Consider the following 19962-nt stretch of genomic DNA (forward strand, 5'->3'; position numbering starts at 1 on the left):
CCAGAGCCGGAAAACTTGTTCTGACTTCAACTTTGGTGTGGTTTACAAGCACACACTTGTTTAGACATTGTGTTGAGGGACATGGTTTAGTGAGAACTACTGGTGATAGGTGGACTGTTGGACTGAATGATCTTGTAGGTCTTTTCCAACCTTGGTAATTCTATGATTCTATGATTCTATGAATGGACATCTATGTATAATTAAACCATCTCAGCTGCAGATCTGTCATGGTTTTATATTTTTTGTTTTGGTTTGGTTCTCAGTATTCCGCATCAATACATCATGTAGTGTACTGGGAGTTAAAGTGTTAATGCTCCAATTCCAGGCACCTATCCCTATACGTTACAGAAGTCATGGGATCTGGCCCTTCCGGGTGGGGCGGTCTCTTACTGCCTGGCAGTGGGTGCTGGAGGGTGCTTTCCTGGCCGTTCCAAGCTTTTCAGGTTTGAATCGGTATCGGGAACTCTCTCTCTCTCTCTCTCCTGTTTTATTTTTTTATTTTTTTTATTACTCAATTTCAATCAGATTGTATTATATTGTGTTATCTTGCATTCCGATATCATAATTAGTAAAATAAGTTTTCCTCCATAGATTGTTGCCGCTGTTTTTTTTGTTTTCCTCCCTTCCTTCCCATTTTGTGGGCTGGGGAGGGGAGGGCAGGGGCCTACCGCCCCCCTGTCACGGGTGTAGATTGATCTCGTTAACTCCGTGACAAGATCTCAACAGAGAAGTGATGCCTGTTCTCTGTTCTCTGACTGAAAGTAACCATAATTTTGAGCATCACATCATTATCAAGGTTTTCCACACTGTAGCATCCAAACTAGGACTCTACTGCCTGAATGACAAGAGTTAGACTGGTCAAACACTCTTTGGATGGTCTGGTCAGCTGTCATTGGGTCTTGCCCCACTTGCACACCTGTAACAAGCAGACTGCTATATGGTTCTGTCTCAGGACCTGTCCTGTTCAACATCTTTATCAGTGACCCAGTGTACATGAGGCAGTGCATATCTACCAGATCTGCAGGTGATACCAAACTGGGAGGCAGAGCTGATACTTGCAAGGACATTCAGAGGGAACTAGTCAGGCCAGAGAAACAGCCTGTAAGGAACATTTTGCAATTCAACACCCCTGGGGGTCCTAGCAGACAGCAAGCCGAACAGGAGCCAGCAGTGTGCTCTGGGAATGATGGCAGCCAGTGGGCTGCTTTACGCAAATCCAGGAAAGTGATTATCACTCCTTACTTGGCACTTTTCAGACACATCTGCAATACTGCATCCAGTTTTAGAGCCCCAACTTTAAAAAAAAGTGTTAATGAATTGAAGTGAGCACAGTGGAGAGCCATCGTTATGGACAGGGGTAAGAGCACTTGACCTGGGAGGAGAGGCTGAGGGCATGGGGCTTGAAAGCCTACAGAGAAGGTTTTGTTGGAACTAAATAGCAGCTTTCCTCTTTAATGAGAAGATGGAGCCAGGCTCTTTGGAGTGGTACTTGGTGAAAGGACAAGTTAATGAACATAAACTGAAACAACAGTTTCTGGCAGGATATAAAAAGAACTTTTTCACTATGAGGACTGTTAAACATCTCAGCAGACTGTACAGCTTCCATCCTCACAGATTTTCAAGATGTGATTGAATGAACTCCTGAGCAACCTGGTCTGATCTAGCTGTACCATACCTTCCTGCAAGTAAGATATTGGACCAGAGGTCTCCTGAGGTCTCCAACCTCAACTAAGCTGTAATTCTGTGGTTTTATGACTCCTGATTGCATTAATGCTAACGTTTCAGTATATAATTGTCTAAGCTTTACTGAAATAATTTAGTTCTCTTTTGGTTTCCTTTGGGTCATGAAGTTTCAATTAGAATCACCTCATTGTTCCAAGACTCAGCTGAATTGTTCATTTTCACAAAGAGGACTGGAATTGCTAATTAAGTATGTTATGAATAGCCAGTTTTGGATACTTTGGCTATCACAGTCATGTTAAAATAAATTATATGCATTATTAAAGAGTGAGTATCATCATACCCACATTATAGCTAAGGAATTCTCCAAAGAGAAGACTTAATTTTCTCATTTTCCTGAAGAAAATGAGATATATTCCCATACCACCAAACATGAATTTTAAAACACTAACACAATTTCTCAAACTTAAATACTTAAAGGGTAGTTTGAAAGAACATAAAAACGTGTTCTTCAGAATTCTGGCAAATCTTTAAGGTAATAAAACCCACTAATATTAGTAGATGTAGTACAATTTATTTCACCTGAAAATCAGCATCTGGGGAATAAAAAGACAAGTCTTTTCCAAATGAAAATCTGACAGACATCATAACATTTAGGTCATAAAAAGAGTTTAAGTGCACTTACTGAATTCCAGAGTGAGAAAACCTATCATTGGCCATATGAGCAGAATTGTTTACAAGGTTATCACTTTCTTAACTGTGATACTATATATATAACTCACCATTGAGAAAAGCAGCAGGTCCAGCAATACTAAATGGCTTCTCCACAACGGCAATGAGTCAGCTCATTCAATCTGTATGAAAACTACACAAGAACTCAGTAACTGGTAGAAACCAATAAAAAGGTGTCAGCATGAAAGTCTGCACCAGACCTGCTTGTTGTGAAAAAAATAACTGCCCTTAGGGTTTGTTCAGCTGCAGATTGTAGGACACACGCTCTGGATCTAGTTTGCAGGGTGCACTGTGGGCTGTGAGGGCAAGCAGAATCTAACCTTATGGGTAAAAGATTAAAAAAGTCATGCAGTTTGACCTCAGCAGCCAGAAGTCAATTGTCTGCTCTAAATGAAGGAACTGGACTGTCCTATGCAACGTGTTTAAACCAGCAAGCACACACTGAACACAGGAAACCTTTAAAGAGAGGACAATAAAGAGATGTGTTTCATATTTGCTTTTTCTTTCAAAAATGGAGGCAGTCAAGAAAAGATAATGTCAGGTAAGGTTGCAGTAGATGAAACCAAATAATTGCAGATGACTGAATGCAGAAGCTACAGGATGTACTTTACCATCAAGTGGGTACTTGATAGGAGCTATTTATATTTGAAGCGTTCCCTGAGAGAAGCCACAGGAAAAAAAAAAAAAAAGTGCCTGAGCACTAGAGATGCAGCTGGAAATCACAATGGAATTCAGGCATGGTCTGAGGGCAGAATGGTGGGACGGAAAATGGCTCAACAAAGAATAGCACTTGGAGAGTACAGCTGAACACTGTTGTGACAGAGATAGGCATTGAGGAAGGATGAAAAATAATGAAACTTCCAGAATGGCTTTGTTGCTCTAGAAGACAAACATAAGAAAAAGGAACAAAGACAAAATGGAAGACAAGAGGGGGGGATAGCTAGTGCACTGAGAGTGGGGACCTATAAAAGTAGTTGGGAAAAGGATAATACACTGAAGACTGTGCAGGAGAACTTGAAAAAAAAAAAAGGGGCACTTTAAAGACTTACTGGCCATATCTGCAGTAGTACATCAGCTTAGGGCTATAAAACAGTTTTGAAACAAATTCAGTTTTGACCACAGTATGGAAGGAATCAACAGGAGATATCACAGTGTTATTTGGAAATGATATGGGCAGGAATAGAATAAAGGTGTGGTTCAATGTGTAACATCTCTCTGAGCAACAGTGAGGCCTTGATTAATTATCTCCCACTGCCATTCACCTGCCAGTATAAAACTGAAAAGACAGAGTACAAAGCCACATAAACGGGCCTGCAGTCAAAGAAGGAAAGGTTTACAAAAACCTGTGTGCTAACAAGTTTTGGTTAAAGGACTAGAGTAATCCCAGGCTGGAGCAAAATCCCAAAACATGCATAAACATGAAGAATCCCAAAACATGAAGATGTGATGAGCATAAGCACCAACCACTCTGATCTACTGGTTTGCTCCTGTTGTACTAAATTACTTGCTAAAATAGATAAAAGACATCGTTACAAGACTGGCGGGTCTCTCACTGCAGCAGACAAGGGAAATGGAGGGATAGGTTTGTTGTGTGTCATGAGCAAAGGTAAAATTGGGGGCTTTTAAGAGCAATGAATAATTCCTACAGCTGCAAAATGTAGTCAGTGGGAAAAACAGCTGTAACAGCTTTTCTTCACAAGATATTAAAAGAAGACTATACTTGTCTGTTTGTACAGAAAGGAAGCACAGATCCACACCTGTATCTCTGCGAACATCAACCAGAATGAAAGTCAACAGTGTTATATGGACATACATCAGTCATCTCATTTCAGCAGTCCTGTCAGGACTAGCTATAAATTATGAGAGATCTTTTCTATGACCTTCTGGGAAGTGATCAAATCAATTTTCATGCCAGTATCAGGAAGAAATAAAAGAGTATGTGGATGAAGGAAAATGAGGGCTGGCAGAGAGAAGCAAAACACCAGCTGTAATTATAAAAAGAAAAATGATTTTCACATGCATTTCAGAGTTTAGTCATAGAGCTATGTGCATCTTCATTTTATGAGCTTTCCTATTATCAGGCTGTGCAAAACAGTGCTATGAAATTAACAGCCAAATACAGGCCTTAATCCTGACATAAATAACATTCCCACAGACAGTACTGGGAGATTTGTCTGAAAAGTGTATCCAGAACTTGACCTCTCAAAATGAATACAGTTTTGGTGGGTCCCTAATTATAATATCTCATTTAGCTACCACAATAAAGGAACCAAGCAGTAAGAAGCAAAGGGAAGTCAAGCACTGCCAGATGGCTCAGGCTTTGCAGCCATTACTCACAGAAATAATATTTGCTCACACAAGAAGCCCTGCAGCATTCTCTGGAGTGCAACACGAGTATTAGAGGAATTTAGGTTTCATGCTAAATCTTTCTAAAAGCAAGTTTTTGCAGGGAATCGATCTATTTTTTCAAACATACACTGTCTAGCGGAGAAATTCACTTCTTTTCGCTAACAACACCAAGGACAAATTACTTGTTTCAGTGATCTTACAAGTTTGCAATTAACGCATCATTATGGCCTTTTAGGCTAAATAGCCAGCCTGCAATCTGTGTTTGCTGTAGAATTAGAATATACCTTTTCAGCTCATCAACAGTGGAAGTTCACTAAAACATGGGTGTTTGATCAAGTAATATTTTAACTACTGTTAAATTAAATTCTATACTTAGTAAGCAGTTTCCTGGAATAAGTGAAAGTTACTTGGCTTTATGCTGCAAGTGCTAAAGCCTGATTTGAAGCTCACTGCAGTCATCAGGAATCTTTCCTCTGGCTTGATAGCTTCTAGGTTACTCCTGCAAAGGATTGGGACCAGCCAGTATTTCTGCAGGATTAAGAAGAGCAGTCAACCTCCAAAACAATGAGAAAACTCTTGTTGACTTCACTGACGTGATGAATCCCATAGCTCTGGACAGTAAACAAATTCTGCTACTGAAAGCACAGCTGTAAGAATGAGAATTTTAGCTGATGGCATTTCCCAGGAAAGTTGGATTGCTGAAACTTTGCTGATTGATACAAGTCTTTGGTTAGAGCTGTATGTGCTATTTGGTCAGTTACATCCTTAATATTTGCAGAGTTTCATAATTTCAAAGCTATTTTCTCCTAAAGCATTGTATACTAGAAAGGAAGGAAAGTTTCAATGAAAATTACAATCTCATAAGCACATATTTAGAACATGAAAAGGAAAGAACAAAGGGATTTGAGCTCCTGTTCTCCTCAACAGCGAGATCAGACAGATCCTGCACTTTCTTCCATCTTCTGCAGAAACTGGGAACATGACAATCCGCAGGAAACGGAACAAAGTCTGGGTACCTGCTTCTCAGTTGCCAAACAAAGGAAACAGCAGAGGAATGCATCCTGTTGCCCTCTGATACAGAGGTCCAGACATGGATTAATACATACTGCTTTCCAGGTGAGAAGACAGTAGGAGGTCCTACTCTACTATTTCCAGAAGTCCGGGAGAGAAGAGACACATTTCAGCCCAGTTTCTGCTTCTCTCTCCAATTTGTTCTGATCTATGTCAAGTACAACAGCCAGCTTTTGCAGAACAAGGCTCTGGAGTCCAACTAATACTGTCCAGGAGTACAATACAGATCCAGTGATCTGTAAGCCCATGCTCATCCCTGGAGGGAAAAAACAGGTGATAGATTTGATGCTAGGCAGTGAATCTTCTTCATAACATACGGGTAAGAATTTCTCAGTTAAAAAAATGTTTTATAAACTGCATGAGATTCTTAAGAAGGTTATCTCAGAATAACAGCGGTATAAATAGCTGGACTATTTTACAGGAATAGAATTTTGGGATGAAAAGCACTACTGAAGACATTTGTCTTGTGTTCTCGCTACTTCCATGTACAGATAGCAGCTGTTGATGTGTCTTTTGGCCAGGATTGCTTCAGGTTCATCAGTTAAACTACGTCTGATAGCAAACAAAGGAATTCATTGCCATGAACATTTGAATTTCAGTCTCCTTGTAAAAATGTAAGGCATAACTAATCCAGCTATTGTGCAGAGCACGTATTGAACAGACTGACAAAACATCTATGTGAGGGGCTTATCTCATTTTCTACGCACAGTCCAAAATGCTGAAGAATGGGACTCTTCTTGGCACAATTTTCACTACTGTTTGCTGTGTCTTACACATCATTTTCAAAAGAAAACTATCAGAGACTTCTGATACAGAACATACAGAAACCTGTGGGACATTTTATGAGGTTCTGTTGTTACTGATATCTAAGAAATTAAAGCCAGCTAGTCAGAAGGAATTGTAATTAATTAAGAAAGCATACACTCACAAGAAGCCTTTATTATCTTGTTTGTCCTAAGAAATAAATTATGTATATTCAGTGGAACTATAACCACAGTGCTGCCACAAAAGAACAAACAGCAACTCACAAGTGCAGCAGCTTTATTAAATAGAAATTCTAGGCACATTTCTTTCTTATTATCTTTGAATATATCAACTACTGTGCAGTAAACTTTGGTTTTAGGCATGATGTCACATTCTTGCTTCTCCTTTAGAGAAAACCAATAGATCTAGCAGCAGCAAAGGTGAGAACAAATCCCATTCTCTTCAGTGAGATACAAACATCAAAATGTAACTGAAATATTACCTGATGAATTCATTCAAAGGAAATGCAATTCAGTAGACACAAGAATCTCTTGCAGTGCTGCACACTTTAAATAGGACTAAAAAGGAAATGCATAAATGCATTTGCAAATCTTGTTCAGCTCCACAGCACGTCAGGTTTGTTTGGTTTTTGGTGTGTTTTTTTTTTAAGTCAAACTTAGAGCACAGCATTCCAGTCAGTTTGCAAATACACTACACAGAGAGCAGTCTGCAATAGTACAGTCAGTTCAGCAACACTGCACCTTGTTCTCGTGCCTATACAATCACTAGATGAAAGTAGTTCATTCACACAGCTGTCATGTGTTTTATAAACAGGCTGATACTGACTGAAGAAGCCTGGCCAGCAGGTTGAGAGATGTCATCCTACCCCTCTGCCCTGCATGGCCAGAATTCATCTTAGTACTGCATCCACAAGTGGAGTCCTCAGTACAGGAGAGATGTAGACCTGCTGGAGTGTGTCCAGAGGAGAGCTGCAAAAATGATCCGAGGGATGGAAGGTTTAGGTTAGATACAAGGAAAAAATTTTTTACAGTAAGGGTGGTGAGGCACTGGCACAGGTTGCCCAGATTGGTGGTGGATGCCCTGACCCAGGAGACTTTTAAGATCAGGCTGGACAGGGCTCTGGGCCACATCTAGCTGTGCATGTCCCTGTTCATTGCAGAGGAGTTGGACTACATGACCTTTAAAGATCCCTCCCAAATCTAAGGATTCTATGATTCTATGACTTCCTGAAAGTTCATGGAAAATTACTGTAAAGGGAAAAAGAAAAAAAAACACACAAAAAAGCAGCAGATAAAAGTTCTCATATGTTTGACTTCTTGTCCTGTTACAGATAGAAACCTAACCCTTGCCTTTGTCTAGTTGCTCTGGAAAGCGGACAAAGCTTTTTTAAGAACAAGTAGTCCAACAGGTCCCTGTGTGAGCAAGCCTCCACCTACCACTGCTTTACAGTCCCGAGGAAACATGATCAGTGCCAGATAATATGGCTCTTCTGTTAAACATCACCTTGTACTTAAAAAAAAAAAAATAAAAAAATCAGCAAGCTTCATTTGCAAAGCAGAGGCAGCTTCTCCATCACTTTTGTAATGACACTGATATGACAAATAACTGCCGTCATCTTTTGCTGTCAACATGGGTCCCAAGTGGAAATGCAGGATTTAATCTTAAGCAACATTTGTTTTCTTCAGATAACTACGTTCTTTATCAGAAATGCTTTCTCCTCATCATGCCTTATCAATAATGTTACATTAGACTTACCTCACAACAGTTTATGCACAAAAGATGATCTGATCTAGCAAAATCCCCAGTTGTGTTTGTTTAGCATTTGTTTAGCACTTTGCATTAATGCAAAGTTTTAACTCAGTCTGAAGCTGAAGGTCCTATGGACTGCTGAGTCACACATGATTAATTCTAACAGTATTTTAATTTCCTTCATGATTAGGTAACTAATGATTTGAGATGAGATTGGATGTTCTAAACGCAATCTGTGTGTTTTTTTCCTTTGATGAATTAATTGCAATTGATATATGAAGAGGCACTCTCTCGGGGCCTGACTTCACAGCGCTTACTGATGAGGCTAAATTCCCATTGAAACTACCGAGCAATTTTCTTCAATAAGCACTGAAGGATCTGCCCTTAATACTTGGAAAGTATAACTAGCACTGGCTTTTGAGCTCTTAGGACTGCAATTATAAACACTTCAGAGCTGTAATCCTAAAAATATATTTTGCTAAGAACTACAGCAGAATTTCCAAGTAATGTGTACGTGGAGTTATCCCAAGAGTTTAATGTCTTTTCATGAATATAAAATTTTACCACCAAAATAAGCTCAGAAAACTTGATTTCAAAGTAGCAGAACAGTATACTTGTAAACTTTTCTCCACCAAGGCAACTAGACATGCCTTATGATTCATAAGCAAAAAAAATACTGCTAAAGAATACCTGTTAGTATGTCCTCTTAGTCCTTTTCTCATGAGTTCAAGAAGCACTCTTACAATCAAGGTTAAGAAGCTGAATGTCTTTGATGAGATAGATAGAGATTCAAAGTCACACCAGTGCAGTGCTTTGGTGTCTTAATTGATTTCTTCCCATTATTAGATAGGGCTATTTGCATTTTCTAGATAAAATGGATACATTTTTTCAATAATATCATTAAATAATCTTCAGTTTTGCATTTACAATGAAATCCATTGATTTTTTTTGTGCTTTCTTAATAAAGTTGTTGTCCTTCTAGTATCCTCTTCTTTATAGTTATTTGTCAAGAAGCAGGTCTATGATGGTTTTAGAACCATTTTGCTGAAATAATTTCATATTGTTTTAGCAATTTATGAAAAATTTTTCACAAAAAAAAACAACAAAAAACAAACCCAGCCCCAAAAAGTTCCGTAACAAAAGTTGCTGCTGTTATAACTCCTCAAAATGAAAACAACTTTAAAAGGCAGTTTACCAGATATTAGTTTGTTTCCATTTTCTAACCAGCTGTTGTACTAAATCTGCACAAGTTATAGCACCTGTCATCTTCTGATATCATTAGGTTGCTATGCAAGAGTTTGGATGGACTTTTCTCCATTGACATCAGTGAGTGTTGAATCATCCGTGAAGCCTGAGTTCTATGAGAGCTGTACTTGAGTAGACTAAGAATGATCCCTAAAGAATGATCAAACTTTGGTTTCAGTTTCAAAGCTTTAAGAAATTTCAGCTTTTATAGGATTTTTTCCTCATGGGCAGAAACAAGGTTTGCACAGGCATTTCATAAAGGTATCTCAAATAGTTCTAGGAAAAAATGGAGCATTTGCTAATTCTCTGCAAAAATAATTACTTCAGTTGTGTCTTTGAAAACAAAAACAGAAAACAGAGGAATCTTTCTATTGAGCTGTAGTGGGAAAGTGCCTGAAACTGGAAAAGACTTATTTCTTGAACCAATAATTTTTTTTTTAAATTCAGCATCTTCTAAAAGTTTCCATGACTAGTGAACACAATTCCTTCTGTTCATTATGTAGACAAATAATTCTCCATGTTTTTCAGAAAAATATAATTATTATAGCTCATTACTACATAATAAAAACTTATATATTGCATAGTAAGTAGTACACAGCTCTGCCATCACTGCTGTCATGTCAAACCTAGCACTCTGCTTAGAAGATATATTTTTACATTCTGTGACAAAAATAGTCTGGTATTATCATATCAAGAATATAGTTTTTAAAAGCCTCTGGAATGTATCAGGAAACTGCAAAGATGAGTCCACATAGAACTCAGTTTTCTTATATTACCTCCCTATTGTTTGGAACAGCAAGACTTCACCCCTCTCTGGAATGACTGTTTCCTTGGCCAACAGATCAGGTATTGAACCAGGAATTATGAAGACCAAGAATATAAATGCTGCAGTTCAAGTTTAAAAATGAATCCTGAGTAGCAAGTGTAAAAATTAATCTCCTCTATTAGCTGGCATAGAGCGAGCCCTGCAAACACACTTGCCAGAAAGGGATTTAAGAAACTCTGAAGATGGTCCTCATGCTGTACAGACTGAGGAAGCATGTCCCATACCTATGATTTCCCTCTAAAAAACATTACTGAGCTCCCTGTCAGAAGAAGAAAGCAGCCCTTCATCATCTGTGTGTCTACTCTGCTTTTTCCCATGGTTTCACAGATGTGATTTTAAACAGTTTCACCATGTGATTTTAAATCATATGGTTTTGTGTGATTTAGATATTATTCTTAAAACTGACATTTAGAACACACTTACAGGGTGAATTATGTTTTAGTATTCTAAACATTCCAGGAATAGACATCAAGCTCTTGAATTCAACTGTTCGTTTGGTTTCCTGAAGAGGATCAGGATGAATTCTGATCATTTCTGCATTAGTTTCTGAGCTGAGTTTTAATATCATATGTGAAGATGAAAGATCTGATCTAATGCAGAAATACCAGCTGATTTAGAAGGTCACCATTGCAGTGGATAAGTTATCTAAGATCCAATTTCCATTTTCAGCCTTGCACTGGTCTGCAAAATCAAGAATGAGTAGTGCACATTCTCCCAGAAGACTCCAATCTGTTTGTGGAGTGAAGCTGGCTGCACAGCAGGGCTTCTGACTTGTGAAAAAGTTTGAGGGGAAAACAGGGAGGGTTATTTGGTTTTAGCCTGAACCAGAACAATTTCCTTTTTTTTTTCTTAATTTCCCACAAACTGGAAACTCAGAGTATTTCATTTTGACACTACCAGTACATGCAGTACATACATCCTACAGGAAACAATCTAGCTGCAGCAGCAGCTGCTGGTTGAAATCAGCATGTCTCACAAACATCCCCCCGCCTCCGGCAGCTGCTCAGAATGCCCCCCTGGCCAGAGGGACCACCCCCAGAGCCTTGCAGCTTGCTCCAGCCCCAGCAGCTACACTCCAGTGCCTGATTTCATAGCAGTTATCCCAAATCCCTCAATTCTACAGGTACACCACAGGATCTAGTCTACATCCTGTTGAACTTCTCTGCGGCAGAAGAGAAGATGGGGAGCCCTGAAGCATATGGTTTTTTTCTCCAACTCTTTGGAACCCTGATCTGCCAGTGCAGGGTCAGGCTCTCCAGAGCACCATGGTGGGAGCTCGTTTAATACAACATTTGCAGAGATGCATTTTTGATGCGGTGAAAAAGCATCATTTCCCAGGTCTCTGGCATGCAGAGATCATTCCTATTGAGAATATATAGGAAGAGAAGGAAGAAGAGAAGCTGGAGTGGTAGGTAGACCTCTTGCGTGGTCTTTCTACCTTTTACTCTCTGTCTCACTATGGTCCCTGAAGGCAGATATTCATGTGGGTAAGGAATAGAGAAATGGGTCCTTCTTGCTATTTTTGCCTTAGTGGTTAAATGCATTTCCAATAAGGGCAACACATTTTCTGTGCAGGATTCCAGGTCCTTCCTGGAAAGGATTCTGCCTTTCATAGGTCACAATAAAAGTCTTGCCAGTGTAGTCCTTGATTTAGAGTTGTAGAATGTGGTATTTCATGGGGTGTTGCTAAGTTTTTCAGTTTGGATTAATATTTGCAAGATGTACTTAGGAATATAGATTTACATACTGTCTTAGTTTCAGCTGGGATGGAATTATTTTCTTCAGAGTGTCCAGTATGATGCTGTTTTGGTACTAGGAGAAAAACAATATTGGTAACACAGTGATGTTTATAGTTGCAGCTAAGCAGTGTTGTAAAGAGCCAAGGCCATTCTTAGTGAGGTGCCCAAGGAGCATGGAGGGAACAGAACTAGGACAGCTGACTTAAACTGGCCAAAAGGATATTCCATATCATGTGACATCATGCAGAAGGAGTTCTGAAGGGAATGGGAGTTCATCTCGCTCTCTTCTGCTCACTGAGAGGCAAGTTGATCATCAGTTGAGGGCTGGTAGGCAATTGCTTAAGAATCATTTGTTACATTCGTATATAAATATATAGTCATAACTGTTATCCTTTTCTCTATCTTAGTAAATAGTTTTATCTCAACCCACAAGTTCTGCTTTCTTTTTTTTCTGATTCTCTCTCCCACCTCGTTGAGAAGAATGGGGGGAGGGGTGAGCAAATGGCTTTGTGATGCTGAGCCACCTATCAGGTTAAATCACAACATATATAGACATAAAACAGTAACTAAAGTTGTTCTCTTCAAAGCCTATTTAAATAGAAAATTATTAACAAAACTTCTGAATGAGTACAAAGCAGAGTGAACGCATTCAAAACACTAAGATTATGTTTACACCTGCAAATTAAACACATCCAAAACAGTACCCTTGTGCTAAGGTGCACAATAACCAGCAAACATTATTAAATTGTCTTCTCTTTGAAAACAGGGTGTCCACATCCCAGCCACCTACTGTGAATAACCCTGCTTCACACAGTTCCCAAACTGCACCCATATACATCTGGGAATGTTCAAGAAGGCCAAAAGTGAGCTAGAGGCTGTGCTAGCAGATTTGCAGTGACGCCTCAGTCCCAGGAGCCTTGGCTGAGTTGTAACCACATTTTAAAAAGCTTTGAAGCTTAGAGCTATTTAATTGCCAGACCTGTGTAACTACAAATCAAGCATGCCATTTTTTTATCAAATCAAGAAGTCACTGGAGTGTGGGATGTGCAGTCTGGGTGATTTACTAATGATGATGAACCAAAATGAAGCCATGTTTAACTACAGCATGCCAACTAGGCACCTTAATTCCATTCTTTCAAAGTCCTCTAAGGGTAATTACCCCCAAAATATTAGATGCACTTCAGAATGACAATGGGTCATGAATGCATCTTCATATCTTGCAAGGGAAAATCATTATTTCGCCAAAGAGTTTTGATGCCACATGGGATAAAGAAATATATAAATGAAGTAACTTTGTAGTAACATTGATAGAAAACAGTTCTCTCAAAATTGGTAAGAATGATCACCAAAGCTATGTCTTTACAGGTGTGAGGGGTCACAGGTTCTGCAGCTGCAAAAAAAACACTGACAAGTTCCAAGGATATTTTTAAAATTTTGATTACAACTTACCCTAAGGAGTCAATGTGATTCTGCTGTGTAATTAGATTACTGTAACCAAAAAAACAGACATTTTTTATACCAGAAGAACATAATGCAGTACAGATGCAATCTAATGCTTTAAAATGCGGCTAACAAACTAAAGAATAAAGGGGAAATAGACTAAAAGAGAGACTGAAGTGAATAGAAGCCACTTTGGGAGACTAGGAATCCCTGGAGTAAAGAGGAATTCATACAGGCAGACACATGAACAGAGCATACAGGCAGATCTGACAACTGGAAAGACTGCTTTACACAGACAGTACAGTTAGGGACACTTCACTCACGTGCTCTTAAGAAAGGGAACTGTTTGCATACATCCTTCAGTTCTGAATAGCAAAAGATTTTCTAAGCCAGAAGAATGCCAGTAGTGTTAGAATTACACCAGCATCCTTTGCTGAAAGGATTTGGTGCAAACCTTGACAGATTGTGGTTTGCTCTTCTGAGGAGGTTTGCACTCCTGGCCAGCAATGGACCACAAGAGTTCAGCTTCCCAGCGACATCAGCCTGAGGACACCTTTGTAACAAGAGACAGAAAGGCTTCTGCTTCTTCTGGCAGATAAGACATTGTAGCCCCTTGCATGTATCAGGGAGTCCCGAAAATACACTGACAGAAGATTTCAGAAAGGCTGACTTCAAGAGGCTAATTATAATTCCTACAAGTTTTACGGAAATGAAATTCAGAAAGTACTTTTTGTACAGCTGTGTTTCATTTGAACACAACTGCAAGTGATCCAGCAATGCTCATGCTGTTTCTAAGTGACATTTTGATGTGAATAGCCTCATTAATTAAGACTCAATTACAAGCAAACACCCAAAGCAGCTATCAGAAATACCCACAACTTGTCTTCTGAGCATGAGCCTGACAAGCCAGGATCAAGGTGCAGTGAGGTGCTTGCAGAACAGTAGAGCAGAGCTCAAATCTGAGATGGAGCAGGGGAACCATCCCTCTTGGACCACAGTCCAACCACGACAGCAGATGCCCAGGGCTGAACAAGGCCTTTCTTTCAGCAGGTGAACTACATAGGCACTTCTGATTTCATGCTACTAAACCCCAATATTTTTTCTTCTTCCCAGAACATATTTGAATAAAAAGAGAATTTGCGCAAATTCTCCTTTCCATCTGGGACCTGAAATACAAAATTCCCTCCTATTCAGGACTTCAGAGACCTCACCTTCCTTCATTTCTGAAAGCCAATAGCCACATCCTTACCCCAGCTGCAGTCTCAAAAATCAGTTCTGTTCCTCCTCAGAATCCTATTTTACCCCACATCGCATGGAAAGAACTAATACCGGGAAATTGGTGCATTTTTAGCTGACTTTAATGTGGCTTAGCTGGAAACAAGAACAGCTTGTTCCATGAGGACACCACCCAATTCTCCATATGGACACCAGTTAGGAAAGTATTGGTGCAACCTTAAATAACTTTCTCCAGCTGGACACACTTTCCAGGAACTTCTGCCATCTCCACAGCTCCAAGCAAGCTCCAGATGCCATGCAATTCTGACTGCAGCAGCCTCCTCTCACACAGCTGTTGATAGGACAGAGCTCCCACGCCACAAGGGGAGCCATCCCAGGCACTGAAGGTACCACATCACTCACATGGATACAAGGAGATGCAGAAAATTAAGAAAATGTGACAGCAGAGGCACTCAATTTGTTTCTAGAGAGGACAAAAAAATCTGCTCACAATTTAAAAGTGATAATAAGCAGAATCAGAGACTTGTATGCCTTCTTTTATTTACGTCCTACATATAAGGATACCGTATGCTTTTTGTAATTGCCATTAGACAGCAATGAAGGCATTCGTAGGGCTCTTTGGATGTAAGAATAAAACTAATTTTACTTAGTACATTTAGTACAGTTTTTTAAGTACTTCACCTTAAGTTATTGGAAACTAAAATGAGCTGTTAGTTTCATTGGGATTTTGCACCTGACTGCCTCATCATGGGCACTAAGACTCACTTCATATTGTGGCCCCAAAGCCTCCTTGCTGAGGAGGATCAGAGCTGGTCATTGAGCCTGGAGCACAGTAGGGATGTGGCTCTCTGATTTCAGAAACCAAAGATGAGGTTTGTGAAAACTTGAAGAGAAAGGAAGATCACACATGGAAAGGGAAGATCTGTGCTGACTGTCGTTGTGTTAAAATTTTTTCTGGGGAAAAAAAAATAAAAAAATTGAGGCTTAATAGTGTGAAAACAACCTGAAATTAACTGAATGCTGGCCTAAGTATCATTGCCATCATGAAATTAGTCATCCTGGTTACAATTAATTTCCTTGTCCTTACTTTTGATAATGTCTGCAAGTATAATTGTGTTTTCCAGCAAGTCAGATATAGCAATTAGGTTTTAATTAGCTCTTAACTAATTTGATATGCTGGAAATAATTTCAAATGCTGTGCTTTCATTAGCATGAGCAAAGAATAATACAGCTCTTTCCTAAATTGGAAAAACAGAAAACAAATAGCATTAAAGTTGTATGCACTTTATTTCAACATAAAGTAAGCTCATTATATTGGTCAGATAACCTAAGAAGCAGAATGTTTTACAATAACTAAAATTGTGTATTGGCAAAAACCTTTGAAAAATACAGTCTCTGTGAGATAGCCAAACCACTTCACAGTGCAGTTTGCCTGGAAGTTATGCAAATTTTCATCGAATCTTTCTTTTATATATCATTACATATTATGCTATTTTTTGTTTATATATTCAGATACTCCAGCAGCTCTGTGCCATGACACAGCCCTGAGGAGCCTTCTCAGTGCCCCACCAGAGACAAGATCTGAGGGAACGGCATGGAGCTGTGTCAGGGCAGGGTCAGGTGGGATGTTAGGAAAAGGTTCTTCACCAGAGGGTGGTGGTCATGGCCCCAGGCTGCTGGAGTTCAAAAAGCATTTGAACAACACTCTCAGATGTAGGGTTTGGAATTTAAGTGGTGCTTTGTGGATCCAGGGGTTGGACTCGATAATCCTTGTGGGGCCATTCCAACTTGGAGATATTTTCTGATTCTGTCACTGTAGTATGGCTTTGGATTTTTGAAAAAATTGCCATTTTCACATATCACCGCCTACAGTCTCACAGGGTGGGCTGTAAGTCCCAAATAATTTAGCAAACACAAAAATAGTTGTAACTTCATGTAATGACTTTTATAATGTCCTATAAAAGAATACAATATCCAAAAATCTCCTGAGTCAAGCTAGTTACACTGTTCATGAGACGTATTTTTAGATGACTCCTGATGCCAAATTGAGAGGCACAATAGCCAAAGCATCTTCAAAGAACTGGGTAGGAAGGTTTGTTTCTGTTCTTTTTGTGTTACTACTACAGAAAAGTTTTCATATTAGTAATAGTTTGAAAGTGACAACTTCTTCAGCTCCTAAAAATGTTGACATTTACTCTCCATGTTTTTCCACAGATCATTTTTATTAATACTGTAACTTTTAAACTACTTGCTGGCTGCTACAAATGAGCACAATAGAGAAGTCATTCAAGTCTACTACTATTTTGAAATAATTCATTTTCCTTCCAAGACAGGTCAGTCAGATGGCAGCCAGCACTCCCTTTCCATACCCTGGAGAAAGATCGACTTGAGGCCCAAGAAATACCTTCGGTGAGATTTGTCTTTCCATCATACAAGCAGACTCCATTACTCAGCTGGCTAAGGCACATGGTGAGTACAAAGCTGAGCAGGAGCCAGCAGCTTGGAAGAGTGAGAAGTATGCTATTTTGCAGATCTTTGAACAGCCTGTCAGGTTAAAATGAAACACGCAGCCTCCTTACACTTGTTTATTTGTATACTAGCAATATAGTAAAGTTCATTGGTAGCTCCCATGCAACAAACCTGAAACTAGAGATTAAGGAAGGATTGGCACTAGTAACTGCTCCCTGACAGACACGCATAGCCTAAACCCGTGACAGTTTCAAGACACAAGCTAAAGACAACATAAATCTCAGTGCACAGAGCTAACAATATAATCCCATTTAAGGAGAATATGGAGTCATTTTTCAAACTCATATTATTGTACAATGAAGTTAAAAAGCATGTTGACTTCTCTACAGTGATTTCAATTTATTTTCAACTGAAATTTGCAATTCAATGCAATCAATTTCACTTTGGTTAAACACTTTAATGTGCTCTGATAAAAACAGGCAATTGATATTCTAATTCTGTTGTATTGAAACTAGGACTGTGTTATGAACACACAACAAAAAATAGTGAGCCCCATGACAGTTTCTTCCCCATGACAGCTGTTAGTATGAGATAGCTTTTAACTTCAAAGGGATATGATGCACTTTACACATTACACCTTTAAATAGAAAAAAAAAAAATCACCTTAATTTCAATGCACTGTTTTCAAGATACATCTGTGTATCTTCACAGCAGTACCCCATCATAATTTACAGACCGCTGTTGCAAGTATTTTTGCATATACTTCAACTGGGAACACTCAAGTACAAGAAATATTTCATGTTATAGAGGAGGATCAAGGGCAGCAGAGAAAGAAGACCGCAATTCACATTTTCTTGGAACTGCCTGGAGAAAGAACATATAGAGGTGCCATGTAATTACAGGAGATGGATTCTGCAGCTTTTATAACATGTTTTCTGATAACGTTTGACTGGATCAGAGGATGGCACTGAAGAAATGAAACATTTTGCAGGTTTTTCATGTTTGTTCCCTTGCTGGGAATTATTCTTAGACAAGAGAGTTACCATCAATAATCTCATACGAAAATAAACAGAAAAACATAGCATCCTTAACTACCATTGTCAAATGATCAGAATCTCATTTTTTTCCTCCGTCTGCATTTACTAACCAACATCCCTAGCAGTACTGATTCAGTATTGATTCCAGACAAATACTACTATCTAATGAGCCACCTACTATACTCTTGTATTCTTCACAGATTTTCCAGAGTGATTTCAACAAGTTTGAACCCATTGTTGGGTTTATAGCCATGAAATCTGACAAAATCACTGCCTGACACATCAGACTTGCTTCTCAGACTTGACCAGAAACACAGCTTTCATTACTGACAGGTGCATTCCTGCTGGTAAGAAAGGTTAAAGAAACGCTTGACTGCACAGTGCCCAAAGGGAAACTGCAGCAGTGTATACACGAGCCCCTTTGTTTGTTGTTTCATGACTACCTTTCTGACTCCTACTCACATGTTCCAAACAAATTTTCTGATGCATGCCTTTCCAACAAGAAACAATGAAAGATTATGTCAAATTCAAATAGGAATAGATTAACAATTGGTTTTGCTTTCATTCATTTGTTGTTGTGTTTTTGTTTTTTTTTTTTGTTACTGTTTTTTGTTTAGTTTTTCAGGCAAATTGTCCTTTTTAAGTCAAAAGTATTTTGCATTATGTTATCAATCATATATTCCATCAGAACTGAGTGGGATCACCTTCAGTAAGATTAACAAATTCACACTGATGAAATATGGCAATGTGACAACTGGCCTTACAGTTGAAAGCTCTTTTACACGTTCTCCCACAGGAAGTGATTTCATCAGTTTTTCTTCTCAATTAAGGTCAGATCAAGTATATTCCAAACTATAATTTTATTTGTGAATCAATTATCTCCTATATGTTTTCATGCTATTACTTATTCGATCTTCTTTGCTAAATGAGAAGCTATTAAATTTGGACGAATATTTCTATAACTCAGTTAGTAAGTAGGCAATAATAATAATATTGAACAGATTCCCATAGAAATTAGCTCATTATCTCTGCTTGTTTGTGGTGAAATAGTTTTCAGTGTTTTGCATGTGTTCCCAATCCGCTAGGCAGAGATAAGTGCTGAAAATGTAGAGAATAGACGAACCTGTCGTAAAGTATGAGAGGCTGCATTCTGAGCTGCTCACTGTGCAATTCCTGATCAGTAAGCCAATAATAAATCATTCATTTCTGCTGACAATTATACATTCTGGAAGTCTTGAGCAGCTATTAAAGACTTGCCTGATCTACTCTGAGTTGATCGCAGTACTGATTCCATGGAGAACCATGGCATGACCAAGTATCAAGTCAGATATGTAATCAGGAACCAGATACAGCATATCTAAAACAGAAGTCATCACATATTTAATTAAGTCTAGACGGTTTAAATTATTAAATGACCAGAGTGCTCCATATGATAAAAACAAGCATACACTAGCTTAAGTAAATATTTGCATCTCTGAACCATGCTCTGCTTTACAGCTGAACCATCAGTAGTTGCTAATTGCAGGTCAAGACCACACCATTTTCTGTAACAGGATAAAATAATTAAAAGGTGCTTTATATTTCTAAGTTTAAAAGCAAGCTATAGGAGCAAATATAGATTGTG

General features: G+C 38.8%; 1 protein-coding gene and 1 long non-coding RNA gene across 4 annotated transcripts in view; one reads left to right on the plus strand and one right to left on the minus strand.

The window, feature by feature from the left end:
- The window catches only part of CALCR (calcitonin receptor), a 141504-nt gene that overhangs the window by 104932 nt on the left and 16610 nt on the right, over nt 1-19962 (minus strand). The window lies entirely within an intron of this gene.
- LOC146544103 (uncharacterized) lies at nt 242-18392 on the plus strand. Of its 2 annotated transcripts, none has more exons than XR_014884236.1 (3): nt 242-443; nt 17162-17301; nt 18013-18392. It is a non-coding gene; the product is annotated as an uncharacterized LOC146544103 (long non-coding RNA). The 2 variants fall into 2 exon arrangements; XR_014884237.1 differs by having other exon boundaries at nt 17166-17301.

This window comes from Meleagris gallopavo, chromosome 6 (assembly GCF_905368555.1).
Source record: "Meleagris gallopavo chromosome 6, MGAL_WU_HG_1.1, whole genome shotgun sequence".
NCBI classification, from domain to species: Eukaryota; Metazoa; Chordata; class Aves; order Galliformes; family Phasianidae; genus Meleagris; species Meleagris gallopavo.